Below are 23,211 nucleotides of genomic sequence, written 5' to 3'. Positions count from 1 at the left end.
GTTGGCAATAGTGTTGGTCTGTAATAGTTTGCTTTGTAACACTATAAAAATATTGCTGTTATTTTTTTTTCATATTATTTATTTTGCGTGTGAAGAGATGGGAAGAGTTGGATTTAGCTCTCCTCTTCCTCCTCCTCCTCCTCCTCCTCCTCCTCCTCCTCCCCTTCATTTCCCCATCCACCTCTCTCTTCATTTTTCCCTCTTTCGCCTTCCCTTTCTTCCTCTACCATTTTCCTCCTCCCTCATCTGCTTTTTCCCCTCTCCTCCTCCCCCCCTTCATTTCCCCATCCCCCTCTCTCTTCATTTTTCCCTCTTTCGCCTTCTCTCTCTTCCGCTACCCCTTCCCTTCTCCCTCATTTTCTTGTTCCCCTCTCCTCTTCCTCCCCTTTATTTCCTCCATTCCTCTCTCTTTTCCTCCTCACTCTCTTTTCCCCCTCCCTCCCTTTCCGTACCCGTTACCTACTCTCTCATACGCCCTACCCCCCTTTACCTCCCTTACCCTTTCACTCTCTTCCCCCTCCCTCTCTTTCCCAAACCCTTACCTTCCCCCCTCCACCCTGCCTCCATCCCACCCTCTCCTCCCTCCCTTTACCTGCACCTTTCCTACCTACATGTTTATTGTTTTTCCCTGCACAGAGGACAACTAACTTCTGCCGTGACCCTGCAACCCTCCCCCAGCCACACCTGCCGCCCGCCCCACACCTGCCACACCTGCACTCTCCCACGACCCAGGTGTGTGCCGGGACTCGGAAATGAGGGAACAACATTTCGCGGACCCACAATGACGGTAAGGGTGTCTTTATTTCCCCAAAGTAATGGCATAACAGCACTAACGCGGGTGTTCAAGAGGTTGGGAGTGACTCGGATATTTGTTCACAGACGCCTTACTATTATTCACTATTACAATTATCACGTCACTATTATTTCACTACTAGCGTAACTATCTCATCACTACTAACGGTACTATTTCCAAAGGTTAAAAAAGGGGATCAATTGATTTTTCATGTTTTTTATTTATTTCACGTGCATTGTACACAAGCTTTGTCAGACTATCAGCAGAGTTGACCCTTTCATCCCTCACATTACTATACTGTATCACTATTAACACAGCTATTTACAAACCAAGAAGGGGATTAATCGCTTCTTTATGTGTTTTTTTCGAGTTCATGGTATAGAAGCTTTGTCAGCCTATCAGAGGGACAGGCGTTTCCATCCGTCACATCACTACTAGGCCTATTCAATTCTGTTACAACTATCAGATCACGACTAACACAGCTATTTGAAAAGGCTGAAAAGGGAATTAATCGCTTTTTTATGTGTTTTTTGCGTTCATGGTATAGAAGCTTTACCAGACTATCAGCAGGGCAGACGCTTCCATTCCTCACATCACAGCTATTCAATTGTCGCAACTATCAGATCAAGACTAACACAGCTTTTTAAAAAGGCTGAAAAGGGAATTAATCGCTTCTTTATGTGTTTTTTTCGAGTTCATGGTATAGAAGCTTTACCAGACTATCAGCAGGGCAGACGCTTCCATTCCTCACATCACAGCTTTTCAATTCTCACAACTATCAGATCAAGACTAACACAGCTATTTGAAAAGGGCGAAAAGATTAATCGTGTTCCCATGAGTTAGTATTTATCACATTCATGGTACAGAAGCTTTGTCAGACTACCACCTGGGTCATAAAACTACCCAGGGAAATACACACAACTACTACGAAACACTTGGTAAAGGGGTGTTCTTGGACGACGAAATGTTTAAGAGTAGGACCCCCGCAAAATCGAACAGGCGTGGCTCCTTCAAGCTGCTTTGTGTGTGAGGGGGTCAAGGTGTTTGGGTCCCTACAGTCATAACACGACTTTTTGGTGGAAGTCTAGAGAAAAGGAATATGATGGGTTTTTTTTTATCATTCATATCTCAACATGATGGTATAAATATAATAGAAGTTAAGAACAGAATAACCAAAGACTCTCCTTACACGTGACCTACTCTTCATCATCGCTATACTCATTACCGTGTGTGTGTGTGTGTGTGTGTGTGTGTGTGTGTGTGTGAAGGCAATCAAAGTGTTTACCGTATACTCTTGGCTCCTCATTATCATGCAAGGTCACGGCAGACACTGTTTATACTGAGGGTTAGGAAGGCATATAGCTACTACTCTTGATAGGTATACTTAGTAGTGCTTTGCGTATATAGTTCCCGTGATGGTTATAAGCTTCCAGGGGTGTGTGATTGTTTTTTACAGTAATGGAGGCAATTCAGGAGTTAAAAACAAATAAACAGAAAGAAAAAACGCTAGATACAGCTACGAAACAAAAGAAAAAGAACGACAGGCCAGAAGAGAGGTCAATTTTGGGTGGAGAGGTGTCTTGATACTCTCCTCTTGAATTGATGTTAAAATTTTCTTGGGTGGACTTAGTTAAAAATGGAAGATGTTAATGCTGTTCTTATTAGCATGGTCAGATAAATGAAGGTGTGAAAAAAAGTGTTTAAAAGATAAGTAGGTGTTTGATAAGGGAAAAAAAGTGTTAGTAAGTAAAGGAACAGGAAAAAAAGGGAAAATGTTAATGATGTTCTTACTTGTATGGGTAAAGTGAGGGAGGGTAGAAGGAGGATGTTTAGAGGGATGAGAAGTGTTAGGAGCGTTTAAATGAGGGAGTAAGAAAAAATAACGGTCATGAAAAAGGAAAATGTGTGTAAAAAAGATCAAGGTTGGCATCAGGTGTGAAAGAGTGATGTTTAGAGGATGCGTTGGGTTGGAAAAGTTTAAAAAGAGTATGGGTGCGAGAAAGAAAAATGAAGGTTGGTATTGTGTATGTGAAAGAATGATGTTTAGAGGATAATAAGCGTTGAAAAAAGTTTAGAAAAAGTAGTAAGAAAATGAACAGAACATAAAAATTAAAAGGTGTACAAGAAAGAAAGATCAAGGTTGGTATTGTGAGTGAAAGAATGATGTTTAGAGGATAATTAGCGTTGAAAAAAGTTAAGAAAAAGTAGTAAGAAAATGAACAGAACATAAAAATTAAAAGGTGTATAAGAAAGAAAGATCAAGGTTGGTACTGTGAGTGAAAGAATGATGCTTACAGGATTAGTAGCGTTGGAAAAAGTTAGAAAAAAATAGTAAGAAAATGAACAGAACATAAAAATTAATAGGTGTATAAGAAAGATCAAAGTTAGTGTTAGGTGTGAAAGAATGATGCTTAGAGGATTAGTAGTGAAGGAGAAATAAATAAATGTTGTAATAAAGAAAAAAATCAGGATAATAAAAAGGAAAACGTATATAAGAAGGGAAGATCAAGGTTGGTATCGGAGCGGATGTTAACGCGATTGGCTGATAGGATGAAGCCATTAGTCTGTCTGTCTGGTTCGCTAAGTAGGTGTTCACTGCTACCTTATTTTTAGGATTGAGATGTGGAAATGACACACACACACACACACACACACACACACACACACACACACACACACACACACACGCACACGCACACGCACACACACACACACACACACACGAAGAGCCTCGGTGGTGGTGGGAAGCGTCTTGGTTTTAATCTCCCCTCCTCCTCATCTTCCTCCTCCTCCTCCTCCTCCTCCTTCCTTTGAGTTTATCCCTGTGAAGCTTATTTTTTTCCTTGGCCTCCGCGGCGGATCGCATCACGTCGGGCAAATTAGACATTTCATATTCAGAGTCAGGGCGCGGAAGGTTACCTGAAGGTTGTAAGCGTCCTTTAACCCACCCGGAAAACATGTGTTACCCGACCTCCGAGATAAATTGACAGCTCAAGACATCCCTGGAGGGGGCGCTTGGCGGGGAGAAAGGAGGGAAGGGAAGGGAAGAGAGGGTGATGTTTGTGAGAGGAGAGGAGGGAGAGAGAGGTAAGGAAGAGGAAAGGAAGGTGTAGGGAAGGAGGACGAGAGAAAGATAGGGAAGAAGGATGTACGAAAGGAAGCGGAGGATGGGTGGTTTTGAGAGGTGAGGAGAGAGAGAATGGGAATAAAAAGAGGGATAAAAGGAAATATGAGAGATAAGGAAAGTTGGAGAAGGTAAGGAAGCAGAAGGAAGTAGGGAAGAAGAAAGAAGAGGAAGGTAGGGAAAGAGGGGATGTAGGGAGGAAAGGAGGAAAATAAGAAAAAAAGTGGAGACAGGGAAGTGGAGGGAGAAAAGAAGGAGAGAAAAAGAGATCTAGAAAAGAGAAAGGAGAGCGAGAGAGAAGGAAAAATAAAAGGAAAGTGATGAGGGAGGGAAGGAAGGAGGGAAAGGAGGGAAAACTGGGAGGAAGGCGACAGAGGGAGAAAAGAACGGAGGAAAAAGAGATAGAGGGGAAAGAAAGGTAAAAGAGAGGGGAGGAAAAAGTAAATGAAAGAAAAGGAGAAAGGGAACGAGGAAGGGAAGGGGAGTGAAAAGCGATGGAGGAAAAGAAAGTTGAAAAATAGAAGATGATTTGAGGGAGAGGACGTAAGGAGAGAAGAGTGATGAAAGGAGGGAGGGAGGGAGGTGAGTGAAGGACGAAGGATAGAGGGAGAGAGGGAGGGTAACACGTGCCAGAGAGGAAAGAAAAAATAGAAGAAAGGAAGGAAAAATGCAAGAGAGATAAGTAAACAAGGAGGGAGAGAGAGAGAGAGAGAGAGAGAGAGAGAGAGAGAGAGAGAGAGAGAGAGATTAAGGAAATAAACTAAAAGAGAAATGCAAGAGAGGGAGATTAAAAAAAAGAAAGTCGAAAAATAAAAAAAAACAAAGGAAGGAAGAAAAGAATAGAGGAAGGCAAGGACGAAAGGAGAGAAGGGTGAGGAAAGGAAGGAGGGGGGGAGGGAGGGAGGGAGGGACAGAGAGAAGTTAAGGAAAGGAAGTAAAATAATATAAGACTATGAGAAAGGGAGAAAAGAAGAGAGTAGGGAGAAGACAGAAGTAGGGAGTGAGGGGAGAGGAGGGACGGAAAGAAGAGAAGGAGAGAAGGAGGGAAGATATGGAGCGAGAAAAGGAAATGTTAAGGAAAAGACTCTGAGAAAGGAAAAAAGTGGTGAGGAAGGGAGGGAAGGAAGGGAGTGTAGGAGGAAGGAGAGACGAAGAGAAGGTGTAAAGGAAGAGGGAGAGAGCGAGGACAACACGTGTCAGAGTCTCAAGGACGAACTGGATCCCCTTGAGACATGCCAGGGCGCCACTGTGCTCTTCTTACGTTCCCCGGCAAGACAGGGCGCGCCGCACGTAAACATGAGGCGTAACGGGCAAGGCGACGCGCACGAAAACACAGCCGGAGGGTAAGAATTCTAGTCCCGGTAAAAAGTAAAGGCGCGTGGCTTCCGTGGTCGTCCCCGTCACATTAACTTTTGAGCTTGTATCGCAGCACTAAAATACGTCCTTGCGAGTAAACAATGACAAAAGAAAGTAATGATCAGCAAAATTAGGTCATGCTAGTTTCGGAAGTGGAGTGTAGTAAAGTTGTGAAATTAATGCTCGTGATAATAAAATGATAAGATGCAAAGATTATAAGTGAGGCATGATGGGTCCTTGGAGTTGTTATAGGACTAGTTTTGATAATAATGTAATATCAAAGGCGGAGAAACACTTAAGCCAAACGAGTATTCATTAGCGTTAAGAAAAAAGTTCAAGAATATTTGGTCCTTAGAGGTGTTATTTGATAGGATTGTACCATGGGTTGTATCCTCTAAAACACGTCGGATTATATGATAAAAACTATCCTCCTCTTCTTTTTTCTCCTTCTCCTCCTCCTCCTCTAACTCTGATTTCAATTCCTCAGCCCTTCCCTCCCTCTCTTAGGCGAAAACACTGAACCCAACGAGTTTTCATCAAAGTCAAGAAATAGTTAGACAATATTACAGTGAGAGGGCTTCCAATTTCAAAGGCGTTACAGAAGAGCCTCATGTAGGAATGGATGATAAAATGCGGAAAAAAATAGCAAAACAGGTTCGCATATAAGAACCGGCACTGAAAAGGTTAATGTAAGTAGGCCTACATAATGACGGAATCAGAAAAAAAGCAAAAATATAGCTCAATAATTGATAAAGAATAAGATAATAAGAGAAATTAATGAAGGGAAGGAGGGGGAGGGGGAGTGAAGGAGGGAGGAGAGAGGAAGGGAAAGAGAGAGATTAAGGAAAGGAAGTAAAATAATATAAGACTATGAGAAAGGGAGAAAAGAAGAGAGTAGGGAGAAGACAAAAGGCGAAAATAATAAGCAAAACACATTCACTTAAGTTTACGAATTTGCAGAGAGTAAGTTAATGCAATGAGATCAAACAAAGGGCGGAAGTATTGAGGAAAGCGAGTTCACAAAGGGTTGAGAATTGGCGCGGTAGTTTCGTGCGAGAAGGCGATGACAAAAGGAAGAAATAACGAACAAAATGCTCACTTAAGTTTACGAGTCGGCAGAGAATAAGTGTATGCGCGAAGATGATAACGCAAAATAAAACAAAGGAACGGAGGGGAGACTCTGGAAACTTCTCAAACTTAAATGAACCGTTCTCTCGATACCTCTGTTCTTTGTAAGGAAGAGGTGATTCATGGGCCTTTCTCTATAATATTTGCCCTTTAACCCGTTCGCTGCGAATGGCACGGATTTGGCCTTCACTGGTAGCCTGGTAAAATCGAGTCCCAGGTCTTTCTCTGCCTCTGTGGTGGATAGTGGAGTGATTCCCATGTGGTATTGGTATGCTGGATTTCCCCTTCCACGGTGCATAACTTTACATTTTTCTTCATTGAGTTGTAGCAGACACTTTTTGTTTCATCTCTGTTGCTTGGTGATGTCTTCTTGTAGGAAGTCCGCAGTCAAGGGGTTAACTGCCTTCTCAGATACAAAGATGAAATAAAGAGTAATCCAATAGATGAAACTTTTTAATCAGATTCGTAAACATGCAAGACAGGGGAGGCGGTGGCTGACCTGGTTTCAAGCTGACAATCTTCAGTCTTCGCCGAGTGGCTTAATACAACTTTCATGCTCTCCTGGCGACCACCTACCAGCCTGAAATCTAGCTAAACTCTCTTCGGGGAGCAAAGATGGGTTCCGAGGGGCAGCATGAGCCAAACAAGTGTGAAAAGGAGTATAAGGATTGGATAATGGAATACAATAAGGAAAATACGTAGACTAATGTGATCAAACCTTGTATCCTCTTTTTTCTCTCTGCTTCCTACTCCTCCTCCTCCTCTAAAACACGTAAGAATACATGATTGAAACCAGTATCCCTCTCTTTTTCTCCTCCTCCTCCTCTAAAACACGTAAAAATACATGATTGAAACCAGTATCCCTCTCTTTTTCTCCTCCTCCTCCTCTACAACACGTAAAAATACATGATTGAAACCAGTATCCCTCCCTTTTCTCCTCCTCCTCCTCTACAACACGTAAAAATACATGATTGAAACCAGTATCTCTCTTTTTCTCCTTCTCCTTCTCTACAACACGTAAAAATACATGATTGAAACCAGTATCCCTCCCTTTTCTCCTCCTCCTCTACAACACGTAAAAATACATGATTGAAACCAGTATCTCTCTTTTTCTCCTCCTCCTCCTCTACAACACGTAAAAATACATGATTGAAACCAGTATCTCTCTTTTTCTCCTCCTCCTTCTCTACAACACGTAAAAATACATGATTGAAACCAGTATCTCTCTTTTTCTCCTCCTCCTTCTCTACAACACGTAAAAATACATGATTGAAACCAGTATCTCTCTCTTTTTCTCCTTCTCCTTCTCTACAACACGTAAAAATACATGATTGAAACCAGTATCCCTCTCTTTTTCTCCTCCTTCTCCTCTACAACACGTAAAAATACATGATTGAAACCAGTATCCCTCTCTTTTTCTCCTCCTCCTCCTCCTCTAAACCACGTAAACTTATATAATTGAAACCAGAATCTCTCTCTTTTTCTCCTCCTCCTCCTCTAAAGCGCGTAAAATTACATGATTGAAACCAGTATCCCTCTCTTTTTCTCCTCCTCCTCCTCTACAACACGTAAAAATACATGATTGAAACCAGTATCCCTCTCTTTTTCTCCTCCTCCTCCTCTACAACACGTAAAAATACATGATTGAAACCAGTATCTCTCTCTTTTTCTCCTCCTTCTTCTCTAAAACACGTCGAATAACATGATGAGAACTACCATCCTCCTCCTTTTTTCTCCTCCATCTCCGATTTCATTTCCTCTGCCCTTCCCTCCCTCACCCTGCTAGAAGCTTTTTTCCCTCCTCCTCAAAGTGTACACTGCAGGGCGTCAGGGGAGCGTCAGGGGTCGAGTTGATTGGCTTGTAAATGTGATTAACTCCGTGATGACTTTGTCTAATTAATTCCTTCTGGTAACATAAATAAGTAAGTACACAGTGGTTGCATGTGAGACAAACCAATGGAGGGAGTTGATTATATGTCCGTGTGTTCGTTAGGGGTGAATGTTATCTATCGTCTGAGTGGAGATTTGCTTATTGTTACAAGTGTTGGTTTTTATGGCGTAGTTTCGAGTACATTAATCTCGAAAGCACAGTATCCCTTGAAGATTGATGCATCCTCCTCCTTCCCTTCCTCCTCCTCCTCCTCCTCCTCCTCCTCTTCCTTGCTCAGACTGCTACGGAAATTGAACGTTTGTTGCAAGCTGTGGATAGTGTTCAGACGTTCACTGCCCCCCTCACCTCCCCCCTACCCCAAATTCCAACACCCCCATGCCCTCCCCTCTACCCCCCCTCCCCACCTCCCCTCCCCTCAGCTGATCCATGCACCCTCCTCAGGACACACACACACACACACACACACACACACACACACACGTCGGGGAATGTGTGTGTGTGTGTGTGTGTGTGTGTGTGTGTGTGTGTGTGTGTGTGTGTGTGTGTGTGTGTGTGTTGCCGTGGTGGTGGAGGGAATAAAACTCTGCCTCGTCCTGACCTCCGACTGAAGCAATTAACTCTGGCCAAAGAATATAAAGAGGGGGCCGGATGGCAGGAAGAAAGATGAAGACGCATCGCCGACCCACCGCCTGCGAGGGTTTGGGCCGCCTGAGGAATGTTGGAAAAGAGACCAGGCGGGTGCTAGGCGTGAGGGAGGGAAGGAGAAAGGAAAGGGGAGCTAGGAAGAAGTGAGGGAAGGAGAAAGAAAGAAAAGGGAAGTAAGGAAGAAGTTTAAAAGAGTGAAAGAAGTAAGGGAAGGAGAGAGAACGGAGAGGAAGAGGGAAAGAATTTAGAAAAGTGTCAGAAGTGAGCGAAGGAAGGCGAAAGGAAAGGACAGGAGGGAAGGAGTTAGAGATGTTGAACGAATAAGGGAAGGTGGTTAGGAGAAAGGGCAGACGAGTGCTACGTAAAAGAGAAGAAAAGGAAGCATTGAATAGGTTTAGAAGAGTGAGAGAGAAAAGAAAGGGGAGGAGGGAAGCAGTTGAAAGGAGCGTAGGAAGTGAAGGAAGATGGTTAGACAAAAGAGCAGGAGAGGCCTACATGTGAGGGAGGGAGGAAGGAAAGGGAAGCAGGGAAGGAGTTTAGACATGTGAAGAAACTAAGGAACGCAAGCAAGAAGGCAGAAAGTGTTGAATAAGAAGGGAAAGTGAGGACCATATTTGAGGCTAAAGAAGAGGATGGAATAGACAGCGTGTGAAAAGATGAAAAAAAGCAGAAGAAAAGCTCGGAGGGAAAGGGAAGGAGAGAGAACGTGTAAAAAGAATGAAGGAAGGAGTGCAGAAAAGAGGAAAGGAACGTAAGGAATGAGAACCTGAGATAAAATAGAGAAGGAAGATACGAAAGATGAAAGGAAGGAAAAGGGAGGCAGTGCGCAAGAAAGACAAGGAAGATAACATGAAAAAAGAGAGAGAAAGGGAATGCAATATAAACGAAGGAAGGAAGGAAATAGTAGAAGGAGGCAGGAAGCGAAGGAGGAAAAAAGCAATTGAGGAAAAAAAAGTTGCATTGGTTAAGAAGTGTGTGTGTGTGTGTGTGTGTGTGTGTGTGTGTGTGTGTGTGTGTGTGTGTGTGTGTGTGTGTGTGTGTGTGTGTTAGTAAAAAGGATAAGGACAAAAAAGAATAAAGCATAAAAGAAGGAGATGGAGGAGGATATTGTGGTGGTGATTGTTATGAAGGAGAAGGAGGAGGTTGCTGTGGTTCTGGTGGTGGTGAAGGTGGTAGTGGTGGTGGTGGTTGAATGTTGTTTGAAGGGGAGACCATGGTTGATTACCTCATAAGAAAGGAAGGTGGAGGGAGAGCAGTCAGCTGTAATACATGTTAAATGACCCGGCTCGCTGTTACCTGACTTACCTTGCCGAAGAAACAGTGCATGAGTGAATGGCTGAATGCGTCAACAGCGACATAATTTTGAGAGTTGACCGAACGAGTGCATAACTTACCAACATATTAACATCCTACCACCTCGCTGACCTCACCTCACCACGCCACAAGGACCTGAAATGTAGCACCCTCACGTTGCTGATCTATGCTTTAAGTTTGCTGACTGTGTGACTGACTGATTGACTGACTGACTGGCCTCACACAAACAGACACAAATTTCCCTGTTTGCCCAATAACTTACTGACTGGTTGACTGATTGACTGACCTACCAAAATTCACGTCCTTTGCTATAACAGACTAACGTGATCATACATATATCCTTACTAACTGACTGACCGACTGACCGACTGACTGACTGACTGACTGACTGACCACAAGACACACCACTTCTATGAAATACTAACGTTATTCCACAAGCTTCCTTACTGACCGACTGACTAACTGACTGACTGACTAACTGACTGACTGACTAACTGACAAACTACTCAGACACATCTTTCACATTGATTAACTACCCAAGCCTCTACTTTCTTCACACACACACACACACACACACACACACACACACACACACACACACACACACATACACACACACGCTAACTAACTAACTAACTAACTTCACAAGGACATGGCTTCCCCTAAAACAAACTATCGACAACCACACTAACTTATTTACTGACTGACAAACTGACTGACTGACTGACTGACTGATCAACGAATTGCCACTCGAGTTCTGACTGGCTGACGGAATGCTGAACTACTGGAAGCTGGCTGGCTCAGAGATAACTTGAAGGGGCGTTGCTGTCTCTCTGTTTCCCCAATACGTCATATCAAATTTCCTGATTGGCATGGGGAAGGCAGGGAAGGGGAAGAGGAGGATGAAGAAGAAGAGGAGGAGGGGGAAGGAAAGGCAGGGAATTGGAAGAGGAAGAGGGAAAGGAGGAGGTGATGGTAGTCGTGGTGGTTGTGGTTGTGTTTGCAAGAGGAAAAGAACACTTGAAAGGTAGATAAATAGGAGGAGGAAGAGGGAAGAAAAGGAGACGAGGAATAGAAGAAAGAACAGGAGTAAAAGGAGAAGGAATAGGAGGTGTTTGCATTATGGAAAGGACGAGAAGAAGGAAAAGGAGGAGGAGGAGGAAGTGGAGGAGTGGTTTGCATGACATAATGTAAAGGAAGGATAGAAGAATGGGAAATGGAGGAAAATAAAATAAAAAATGAAAAGGAGGAAAATCAAAGGGAAAACTGGAGAGAAAGGAGAGGAATTAGGTCTGAAGCGTACATACGAGTGGTCTACGTCCATTAAACAGTGATCTAATTGGTCTCTATATCAGCTCAAATTTAAGGAAATGAATGGAAGAGAAGAAGAACAAGAAAAAGCGTCCTAGTCTCATCGTCGGATTAAAGGGAAGAGAAAGGAAGAGGAGGAGGAGGAAGAGGAGGAAGAGAAGTGAAAAGAGGAAAAGGTGAAGCAGTTTGGTCTGTCAATTCTTGGTCTCTCGAGGTCTAGTAATTTTTCGTTAGGCTCATTGTGCAAGGTCCAAGTTAAGGTAAAGTTGGTCTAATTTCTTTTCATGTACTCCCTTAAGCCTTGAGTTACAGTAGTAGTAGAAGTAGTAGTAGTAGTAGTAGTAGTAGTAGAAGTAGCAGTATCACTATTATTGTTAGTATTAATATCATCATCATTATTATTAGACACAAAGTCATCGAATAGACTGGCTGAATACGCTGTCATTGCCCGCAACTGATAACAGAAAAAGGTTAATAAGTTAATCCCCTTCGTAATGAGTTTTCATAACCATTCTTTTTTCCTTTTAATCTGTGACGACCGCTGGATGGAGGGAGGGAGAGAGGGAAAGGGGAAGGGGTTAGAGGGAGAGGGTGGAAGGGGGGTCATATATAGGGTGAGTCAGCTACATTATATTAACTAAGGAAAGAAGCGCATTGTATTGGCCCATTACTGTCAGGTTTAAGACTTTTTCCAATGATGTAAATATTTCCTATACTTTCTTTTCTCCTTCCCTTGCCTCACCTTTTCTTTCGCCTCTCCTCCTATGCACCTGTTTCTCTCTCCATCAGCCTTTATCGTTTTTCCTCCAATTCTCTCCTTTCATTCTCTCGTCTCTCTCTGTCTCTCTCGTTTTATCCGTTTCATTGCTTCACTTCTCTCGTGTTTCCTCGTCTGCTTCTCCTGAGTTTCCTGTTTCCTCGTCCCTCCATCCCTCATTGTAAGAATTTTATGTTTTCTTCCGTTCCTAAAGCGTTTTATCCTTGTTTCCTTCTTGCTTCTCTTCCTTCCTGGCATCATTTCTGCATTTTTCTTCCTTCTTGTCTGCCTTTCTTCTTGTTCCTCCTTTTCTTCATTTCTTGTTTTCTTTTTTTGCATTTCTTTCTGCTTTTCTTTCTCAATTTCTTCTTTCGTTTCTTCCTTCTTCTTTCCTCCTACCATCCCTCCCTCTCTTTTCCCCTTTCTTCATCTCTTTCTTCCTTCTTTCCTTCCTTGATTCAATTTTTCCATCCTTCATTCCCTTCTTTCTTTCTTCTTTTCTGCTTTTCTATATATGCATCCTTCCACCCTCCCTCTATCCCTCCCCTCCTTCTCTCTTTCTTCCTCTATTCCTTCATCCTCACTTTCTTCCTTCATTCATTTCTCTCTTTTTTGCTCTCCTCCCTCCTTCACTTCTCCACTCGTAACCTTTCATTCATTCAACACATAGATGTCTTATTTATTATGGAAGTCATTTTCGTTATCCCTCAAGCAGTTACCAGTGAACCTATATATAATTCAGGGTTAATCTCCCTTCTAACATAAGGCGACCGAGCGAAGAGGGGAAATGTTATGATGCCATATTATAGACGCTTCAAAGTTTGGCGTGATGTTCCTGATGTTGGGTACTCTTCTCTGCATCCATAGATAGAAAGACGAGAGAATGAAGGGAGATAATTAAAGGAAAGACGAAACAAGGAAAGGGAGTAGGGTCGGTGTAGGAAGAAACAACTGCATAGGAAGGGAGATAAAAGAAAAACTGAGGCCGGTTAGGAAAAGGAGGAAAAATAAAAAGGTTAAGGAAGTGATGAAGAGGAACGGTTTCGAAAAGATGAAAACGGAAAGCGATAAATGAGACTCAGTAGAAAACAATGACATCGTTTTCTACTTGGGTGGTTAGGTCCCCTGTGTGAAGTCCCGGGGAAGGGTACTCTCTTTTCTCTTTCTGTCTCTCTGTGTCACTCTCTTTTCTCTCTTTTCTCTCTCTCTCTCTCTCTCTCTCTCTCTCTCTCTCTCTCTTTCATTTTCTTTCTTTATTCCTTATTTTCCTTTTTTTTTGTTTATTGTCGCACTTTTCTTCTTGTTTTTTCTTTTCATTCTTTTATTTTTCTCCTTTTATTGTTTCCTTTTTTCCTCATCTTTTATTTATTTCCTTTCATTTCTCCTCCCCTTTCCCTTTCCTCCCAGCCCCCTTCGTCACGCTTTCGCCTCTCCCAGCCTTGCCTTTCATCCTTTCCCCCTCTCCTTCCCTCCCTCCCTCCGTCACCCACTCAGTCAGTCACTCCGCAACCCTCGTACATTTCCTTCGCATCTCCTTATTGAAACCTCGTAGTATGCGGCGCCTCCTACCTTCCCTTCGCTCCCTCTCTCGTAAGCACAGCCCCGCCAGCGACGCCAAGAGCTGTGTGTGGGCATCAAAGTACCCGTTTTATACCTGTTAGCTCGTTGCCTTTGCTATGTAATGGTGTGTTTTGTGTTCGGCGTGTTGCGTTGGCTTGTTAAGAAAGTACTCGTGGTTCAAAGAGAGGAGAATGAGAATGATGATGGAAGTGGTTGAGTTGGTAGTGGGTGGTTTGGTCTGGGTTGTGGGTTAGGTGGTTTGGTAGTGAGGGTGGTGGTAGTGGTTGTAGTGGTGGTAAGGGTGTTTCTGTTGGTGATTGAGTGAAAATTTGAGATGGGATTGGTTGATTTTGTGATATATCTTTCCCTTCGTCTCTCTCTCTCTCTCTCTCTCTCGCTATCTATCAATCCATCTATCTATTTTTATCATATGCTTGCTCTCTTAGTCTCTTCTCTTATTCTTTTATTTTCTCTTATTCACTGGCTTTCATTCTTTGCTATGCTCTCTCATCATCCTCCCTTATTCTCTTGTTTTCCCTTATTCACTATCTGTTCTTTGACGCCACCGACCACTCTCTCGTCAGCACTCCGTCACCTCCTTCCTCATCACCTCTCTTTGTAGTACCTTCCCTCTTCTATTAAGTCCTTTGTACTCCATCCACTGCCTTTCCCTGCATCATCAACCCTCTCTGAGTCCTTTGCCTTTACCACGCCACACACAAGAGACGGGGAGGACGAGGCGAGGAGAGGAGAATGATGAAGGAAAGAAACCCAAAGAAAACTGAAATAGGCAAGAATGAAAGGGAATGGAAAACTAAAGGAAATATATGATATGAATGAGGAGAATGAGGAGGAGGAGATGAAGGGAGAGAACTTGTAGAGAAAAGAAGCAGGAATTGAATTAAACAAAGAACAGGAGAAAAAATACTAGGAGAGCGAAAAAAAGGAGAAGAGGAAATAGAAGGAAACGAAGAAATTGAGAATAATGTTGTGTGATGAAGTAGATGTAGAAGAGAGAGAAAAAGGAGGAAGAGGAGGAGGAGGAGGAGGTGAAGGGATACTAATATAACAATACGCATTCGTTGCTTTCACATCCAGAATACAGAAAGACAAAAAAAGAAACACACACACACACACACACACACACACACACACACACACACACACACACACACACACACACACACACTCGACACCCATTTTATGCAAACGAATGAAAATGAAACTCCCGGGAAGAGAATGGAGATCTTTTCAACAGATTCCAACCCTACTTGCTGTCCGCTCCCAGTACCTATTAAAGCGCCTTCTTCCTCGCCCTCCTCTTTCTCTTCTCCTCCTCCTCCTCCTCCTCTTCCTCCTCTTCCTCTTCCCTTGCATGCACTACCTAGAGGCACGAAGGAACCCCCGCTAATGTTGGGAGGCAAACACATGCACCTCTTCCTCCACCTCTTCCTTATCCTTTCTTCCTCCTCCTTCGCCTCCCCATCCTCCCCATCTTCTTTTTTCTCCTCCATGACTTCCTATGTGGCATTACGTGGGAGAGAAAAGGAAGTGAAAGGAAGGAAAGGAAGGGAAGGGAAAGGAATGAAAGGAAAGGAATTAAAAGAAAGGGAAGGGAAAGAAAAAGGAAGGGAAGGGAAGGGAAAGGAATGAAAGGAAAGGAATTAAAAGAAAGGGAAGGGAAGGAATGGAAAATTAGGAAGCCCCAGCCGTCTCTTTAAACTGTTATATCAATTTCTTGCAACCTTTTTGTGTCTGTGCATGGCCTGACTTTTTGTGTGCGTGCATGTGTGTGTGTGTGTGTGTGTATGTGTAGCTGATTCAAGACGCCTCCGAAAATGACTTGCGTTAACCTCCTCCTTCTCCACCTGTTTCACCTCCTCCTCCTCCTCCTCCTCCTCCTCCCCCTCCCCCTCCCCCTCCCTCTGCTCCTCTCTCCTCTTCCTCCTCCTCTAGCTTTAACCTGTTGTGTATTTCAATAAATTTGCATATTCATTTACTCAACTCCCCCCACCCCACCCCACCCCCCGCCCCTTAAACCCAATCCCTTCACCTGTTAGTGTATGCACAGCGCCCCCACCCCCTCCCACACCTGCAGCTACCACCACCACCATCACCCCCTCCACCCCAACTCTCCATCTCACCCGCTTCCACCACTACAGTCTGTTGATATGAAGGGTTTCTCTGCTTCCAAGGTGGTGTTTGTCAGGCCTCTCTTGGTTGTCTAGATTCCTCTCTCGCTCTCATGAAGTTTGCCTATTTATTACGCTCTCTTGCTTCATGTATCCATATCATTTACCGTAGCTTAACCCGTCCGCTGCGATTGGCACGGATTTGGCCTTCACTGGTATCCTGATAACATATACTCCCAGGTCTTTCTCTGCCTCTGTGGTGGATAGTGGAGTGTTTCCCATGTGGTATTGGTATACTGGATATCCCCTCCCAAGGTGCAGTACTTTACATTTTCTTCATTGAATTCCAGCAGCCACTTTTTGCTCCACTCCTGTAGCTTGGTGAGGTCTTTTGGTATGGGGTCCGCAGCCAAGGGGTTAAATCTTATACACGATAAACAGGTATACTTGATGCCTTTAAACGCGGGAGTGATTGTAAAACTCACCTATGTATGTTATTAAAACAATTTAAAACAGTTATGTAAATTATGACGAGTATAAATGATTAATCCACTTATAAATATTTATGCCGCTTAATACATATCACTGCCTTATGCATGAGCTATTCAACTAATACTGAAATAGACCATTTTACCCTATACATAACTCACACTTTTACTATAAACATATCCAGAACACGATAATATAACCAGATTATATATGAAATTGAATATTATTTAAATTTTGAGTAATTTGTTAGTACATGTTTCATCATCCTTCAGAGCGGTGCGTGCCTGAATGTGGGCGCCTGGCCGCTGCCTGCTCGTGCTGGCGTGAGCGCTGCGCCGTACATTCGTGCTTTCATGGTTCCCAAAACAATCACTCACCCGTCTACCTCAGGTCTCTCTTTTTCTTTGTTCATGTGTTTTTCCTGTGTTAAAAGTTAAGAAATAGCGGAAATTTTAGCAAGGCAAATTTAGACGTATAGCAGGAGAGCAGGGAAGAATGTGTGGCTGCGAGGGAATGTACGAAGGAGGATCAGCCTGCTCACCACTAGTCCTGCTAACATGTCCTGGGGGTCGATAATAAGTATAGGGTGCTCGCATTGTCCATCGTGGAAGCCCGCTAAGTAATGTATCCATGGTTGGCTGTAGCCCTGGACTATTGCGCGCCACTGCCTTGGTAGCGCTCCGCCAGTAATACTGTTTACATTGCAGGCATTGGAAATTTAGTTGAAATCTGGTGGAAATCATATTGCAAACTCTATGCTGCTTGGTCTCCTGGTTTTAAATATGTCCCAGGATTTTCCATAAATTCATATTGTTGAAGTACATCGTAATATTTTCTGTACAACAAAATTTATTGCGTAGGCTCCATAAAGCTGTCGGGAACTATGAGTAGCAAACTGTTAACTTATTTTATTTTATCTTATCTTATTTTATTATTGTGTGGGTGGGTATGGGTCAACGTTGCCAGATTGTCGTACTCAGCCGCTTATATTTCCCGACTTCCTACCCCAAAACTGTCTTCTGAGCTCCAATAAGGAAACTCATTTATAGTTACCGTTAAAAGAGTTAGATCCTGATGTTTCTCGGCAATGGTTAGGCGTCAGAAACCGGTAAATACTATGTTCTGAGTACGATAATCTGACAACGGTGGTGTGGGTGTGTTGGTGGGTGTAGGTGTGTGCGGAATGAGTAGTGGGTGCGTGGCGGCCTAATAAAAGTCAGGTGTGGGCGAGGTGAACGTTTCTCCGCGCGGCTGCTGGCGGGGCGCGGAAGCACTGTGTTGTCAGAGAGTTAATGAGGCTCTTAGCTCACCCCGAGGCCTGCATCTGTCTCCCGTGGGTGTCTGCTCTCCAGGCTTAGTGGCTGTTTGGTTGACTCGCTGGGTGGAAGGGTATACTGCTGGAATGACTGACTATTTGGTTGATTTACTGAAAGGCTGTGATGGCTGAATGGTTGACTATTTGACTGGCTGGCTGGTTGACTGGCTGGCTGAATGGCTAGGTTGGTTGAATGGATGGATGACTGACTGATTGACCGGTTGGCTGAATGGCAGAGCGGAATGACTGTCTGCCTGAATAGCTGGGCTGGTTGAATTTTTGCTTGAAAGCGGGTGTCTGCTCCCCTTGCTTAGTTGCTGTTTGGTTGATTCGCTGGGTGGAAGGGTAGACTGATGAAATGGTTGACTGGTTGACTGGTTGACTGGCTGGCTGAATGGCTAGGTTGGTTGAATGGATGGATGACTGACTGATTGACCGATTGGCTGAATGGCAGAGCGGAATGACTGTCTGCCTGAATAGCTGGGCTGGTTGAATTTTTGGTTGACTGACTGGCTGATTCACTGGCTGGTTGGGAGAATTAGTGGTTTAGTGACTGACCGGCTTCCATACTAGATACCTCAGTTATTATCTATGTTTTCCGTAGATACTTGAAATCATTGTAACACCTTTGATTTGAGTAGTATTGTTTTCCACGCCATCAGCACTCTATTCTTTACTAACATTTCATTTCGCTTATTGTGTTTCTTTAGTTAATTTTACTTATACTTATACTCTCTGCCTCCTTTCTCTCTGACATTACTTCATATTTATCAAAGTACTTATATGTTGCGCTAAGCTGTCCATCCCTTATTGGTCACTATTCTGCTTCACTCTTTGACTTTCCCATCTTTTTATTCCTTTCAAGTAACTTTCTCTCTTCTTTTTTAATTTATATCGAATAGGACTTTTTCCTTCTCCTTTTTATCCATTTCCACCGCCATCTACAACCAATTTACCCTCCAATATACCTCTCCTCTACTCTCTCTCTCTTCTCTCTCGCTCTCGCTCTCGCTCCCGCTCCCTCGACAGTACCACTTGGAATCCTTACAAGAAGACAAACTTGGCCGCAACTTTCCTCTTTACGGCAACAAAACGCCCACTCACTTTCCTCAGATTGTTGCGAAAGAAAAATATATCAAAGGGAAAAATTATTAAACTTGTGGAAGATGAACTTGTCGGGCTACATGGCGGCGGAGGAGGAGGAGGAGGAGGAGGAGGAGGAGGAAAGGGAAGGGGATGGGAAGAAGGAGGGAGTGGTAGAGGAAATGGTGAAGGAGGTAGGGGAAGAGAAGGAGGAGGAGGAGTAGGAAAGGGAAGGGGATGGGAAGAAGGAGGAGGAGGAGGAACACAAAGGTGAAGGAGGAACAGGAGGAGGAGGAGGAGGAGAAGGAGGAGAAGGAGGAAGATGGAGGAGGAGGAGAGGAGGAGAGAGAGAGAGAGAGAGAGAGAGAGAGAGAGAGAGAGAGAGAGAGAGAGAGAGAGAGAGAGAGAGAGAGAGAGAGAGAGAGAGAGACTAACAGACAGACAGACAGACAGACTAACAGACAGACAGACAGACAGGCAGGCAGACAAAAATAAATAAGAATATAATATCGGAGGAAAGGAGATAAGGAGGAAGAAAAAAGAATAGATAAAAAGATGAATGGGACGATATAAAATACAGAAAAATAGGAATGAGAGAGATATAAGGTTAAAAAATGATGATAAGCGAAGGGGTAAGGAATGAAAGGAAAAGTAGGAAAGTAAATTGGATTATAACTGAGCAGGTGATACGAACAGACGGGTGGGTGAGTGACAAGGAAGGAAAGATAATAAGATAAAGTAAGGAAAGGCATTGGGCTAGAAATTAGGGAAAGAGGAAACAGATGAATAACGTTGAAAATGAGGAGGGGAGAGTATTTGATGAGAGCAAGGGAAGGAAAGGTGATATAAAAGGGAGGAAAAATAGTGAATTAGAAAGTTGTGATAAGAAAGGAAAGATAATATTAAGATAAAGTAAGGAAAGGCATTGGGTTAGAAATTAGGGAAAGAGAAAACAGATGAATAACGTTGAAAATGAGGAGGGGAGAGTATTTGATGAAAGCAAGGCAAGGAAAGTTGATAAAAAAGGGAGGAAAAATATAATGGATTAGAAAGTTGTGAAAGAAGAACGAAATAGAATAGAGAAGGAGAATAGGATGAATGAAAAGAAGGATGAGAAGAGGAGGAACCTGGAATAAAAAAGGAGGACAGAGAACGAGAATGGGTTGAACGAAGGGAAGGAAGAGGGAAAGAGGAACATGAGATAAAACAGAAGTAAATATGACGATGATAATATGAACGGACGCAAAGATGAAAGAAAAAGGAAGCAGAAGTAGAAACAACAAATAGGAAACTAGGAAAGGGATGAATGAAGGCAAGGATAAGAGGAAAAAGCTAAAGAAAATGAGAATATGGATAGTGAGTCGGAAATATGGATGGGGTAAAGCTGGAATGGGAGGGAGGGAAGGCGGGAGGACAAACAAAGCTAACACTAAACTTCCTGAGCTCGTTTTGCTGAGGTTAAAGGGACACACGAGCCGGAGCTTTGCGGAGGCAGGCGTATGTGTGTGTGTGTGTGTGTGTGTGTGTGTGTCGGGCGTGGGCAACCCGAGCCACGCCACACACACGCCACACACACTGAACACACACGCACGCCGCGCCTCACCCTTATTTGTTTTAATCATGAGCTTGGTTAACTCCTCGCCTCCTCCCTCCCTCCTGCTCGTCCTTGTCTACTTATAATGCTTCCATACTTAATATTCAGCCTTAATAGCTAGTAAATGTACATGAATAATAATTGTTTTCTTAAGGGGTTGCTTCTCTAAAGTATGTGTTTTTTTTATGGCTTATGAGACAGCCAAGGGCATAACGAAACACCAAAGAAGGACCACGAAAGTTACTTTTATTAAGGATTTAAAAAGAGCGTTTTAAAAAGCCAATTTGAATCATGTATGGAAGGTATCTTGTGGCCGTCTACCATGGCAGAAAGGGATCGGCCAGAAAGGAAACTGGAGATTAAACTATATGGAGAGAGATACATATGAAATCCATAAGAGCGTAGTTTAGAAAGTAAAGATTTACACCAGATTCTGTCAAAAAATTCTCAGATGTTTAATGTAGTGCAGCAGCAAAAACTCCACGCAAACAGAGCAAGCCCAAAAATCACTTATCCAGGTCGAAAAATGACCAACAAAACGCCTTTTACGGAATCAGCACTGGCGATCAGAATGGTTGAAAGTTTACAGATGCTGAACCAACTGTATGTAAATAATCGCTTAAAAAAATAGAAAGACGGAAGTTAGAGTTATAGGATAGTAGTTTGAAGATTTGGAACAGCCATCCTTAGTCACAGGCTGTATGAAATGTTTTGATAGACTGAGGCGAAAGAGCTTGACCAGGCAGAGTATTGGCGCAGAATTGCAGTTGTGTGGGTAGATTCTTCTTTATCTTCCCTCTAACTTATGGTTTTTTTTTAATTCCGCCTTGATAGTAAGCGCACGAGAGGGATTCATGCCGTAAAAGTGTGGAAGGGTTTTTTTCTTGTTCTACTACTTACCTCAGAGAACTTAGATGACTAACTTAACTTTTGATATTTCCACACTCAGTACTCCGCTGTGCATGAAATATGTATGTGTGTTTATGAGTGTTTACTGCTCCATCGTGTCAGAAGTTGTTCACATTTTGTTTCCAAACTTACCTCACTTAATTTCCATTGCTAACTTAACTTGTAATTTTTTCATACATACTTTTCTGCAACTACATTAGTAAAATCTGTATTCTGACGGTGGCTTACTCCTCAAACATGCAGTTGGTTAATTTCAGTTCCTATTCCCTTACATCTAACTTGGTCACTAGAGAGCTGAAGTGTAATGCCTTGGCGAAGCGTATTTTGCATTATAGTCATTTTCCGTTACTTTGAATTGCATCTGTGAACATACGCATGAATGAACGAATACGTGAGCACTTTCTCTCTTCCTTCACATCCACAGGAGACTAACAACTCAATTATATTTTTTTTCTCATTCCCGTTGCTCCTTCTCATTCAAGAGGAAGGCATCAGGACACCTCTTCTCACGTAGTTGACTGCACTTTCGGCCATCTCTTAGGATTCTTTACAGGAGCAGCGAGTAGCGGGCTTTTTTTATTGGTTTCCTTTTTGTTGTGTGCCCTTGTGCTGTCTCCTTTGCTGCAAGAAAACAAAACAAAAACACTCTTGCAAAGGTTACGTTGTGTTGAAGATGCGTTGTGGTGACGTTTCAAACTTACCATGTCACGAGTTATGTTGTGAGATTGAACCTCGTAAAGTTACAAGACACAGAGCACAACTTATTCACACATTTTCTGCGTTCATTCTCGAGAGTTTGATTGCATTTGTGATAACCCGGCTCGTGCCACGGGAGTCATTTCGTGTGGATGTTAGATGCCAAGTTTTCGGACAAAGAGCTCATTCATGTTTTTACTTCGTCCATGCAAACACACATGCACACACAAAGGGTCCATAAACCGTGTACTATTAGTGTTAAGGAGACTCGTTAAGCGACACTGTGCTGAAGATTAACAAGCTACAAGAGCAGGAACATACATTTACATATTCTTTTTGCTTCATGGGTCACACACATACACACGATTGGTCCATACCGCGCGTGCTATGAGCGTTATAAGCGTCGTTGTGTAGTGGCGGATTTTATGAGAACATTAGTAGATTGCGTACTAGACCAAGAACACATTTTCCTTCATGTACGAGCACACGAAGGCTTCATAACATGCGCCCTGCCGTTTGTGTAAAAAGTGTTATAAGCTCCGTTGCCTTACTTTCTTTTATGTCGTGAGGGTCTCAACACACATATTTCTACGTTCCAGAGACCCATATTTTCAAACGCTTTCGAAGAGGTTGTGTTTGTATTTCCAGTTTCATGAGCATTGTAATAATTTCACAAGGCTTTTTCTCCATGAACCTGAACAGCACTCATTAGAAACCGACTAATCTCTCTCACACACACACACACACACACACACACACACACACGGGTATCTTAGAGGTTATAAGGGTGTTTCCAAGGGTAATTTTATAAGCTTAATGATAGTTTGACAAGGCTTCTACCATGAACGTAAACAGCACTCATGAAAAACAGACTAATCTCTCACACAAACATGGGTATCACAGAGGTTATATGGGTGTTTCCAAGGGTAATTTCATAAGCTTAATGATGGTTTGACAAGTCCTCTGCACCATGAATGTGAACAACACCCACTAGAACCCGACTAGTTTCCTTTGTGACGTTTGGAAATACTTGATGTGAGAGCCCAAAGCGTCTGATGGTACGTTTCTGAGCAGCACTAACAGCGGGCGTGACTTAACGGCGCTCCTAATAGTT

At 43.1% G+C, this 23,211-nt stretch overlaps 1 long non-coding RNA gene across 2 annotated transcripts in view; it reads left to right on the top strand.

Moving 5' to 3' along the window:
* The first annotated feature begins 636 nt into the window (after positions 1 to 636).
* The window catches only part of LOC126981286 (uncharacterized), a 170,728-nt gene continuing 148,153 nt past the window's right edge, over positions 637 to 23,211 (top strand). For both annotated transcript variants that reach the window (XR_007733875.1, XR_007733874.1), the window contains exon 1: positions 637 to 787. This is a non-coding gene — a long non-coding RNA (uncharacterized LOC126981286). The remainder of the gene's footprint in view (positions 788 to 23,211) is intronic.

The sequence above is a fragment of the Eriocheir sinensis genome, chromosome 47, assembly GCF_024679095.1.
Source record: "Eriocheir sinensis breed Jianghai 21 chromosome 47, ASM2467909v1, whole genome shotgun sequence".
Taxonomy (NCBI): domain Eukaryota; kingdom Metazoa; phylum Arthropoda; class Malacostraca; order Decapoda; family Varunidae; genus Eriocheir; species Eriocheir sinensis.
Note: the sequence above shows the minus strand (reverse complement) of the source record. Positions and strands in the feature narration are given on the sequence as shown.